Genomic DNA, 263 nt, shown 5'->3' with positions numbered 1-263 from the left:
CATGCGTCGGAAAACTTGACGGCCAAGCATTACAACGGACAGCTTTTTTCTTTTTTTTCCTCATTTTATTAACAAAGACAATTATAGACAGACAAAACAATTATATCGCCAGTATGTACATATACCAGAGGTGCTAAAACGAATCTAAATTAGGCATTTTTTGTTGGCTAGACTGTTCACAAGTGCTAAACATGTAATCTACACTTTTTAGTAATTCAGATATATATATATTTTTTAATAAAGATATTTAAATTAAGACTGGT

At 30.4% G+C, this 263-nt stretch overlaps 1 protein-coding gene across 1 annotated transcript in view; it reads right to left on the bottom strand.

Annotated features, from left to right (window-relative positions):
• Positions 1–263, bottom strand: part of LOC116696228 (uncharacterized) — a 6,400-nt gene that overhangs the window by 4,415 nt on the left and 1,722 nt on the right. The gene's annotated exons all lie outside the window — the stretch shown is intronic.

The sequence above is a fragment of the Etheostoma spectabile genome, chromosome 9 (assembly GCF_008692095.1).
Source record: "Etheostoma spectabile isolate EspeVRDwgs_2016 chromosome 9, UIUC_Espe_1.0, whole genome shotgun sequence".
NCBI classification, from domain to species: Eukaryota; Metazoa; Chordata; class Actinopteri; order Perciformes; family Percidae; genus Etheostoma; species Etheostoma spectabile.
The sequence above is the reverse complement of the archived record's forward strand: the minus strand, read 5'-3'. Positions and strand labels throughout refer to the sequence as shown.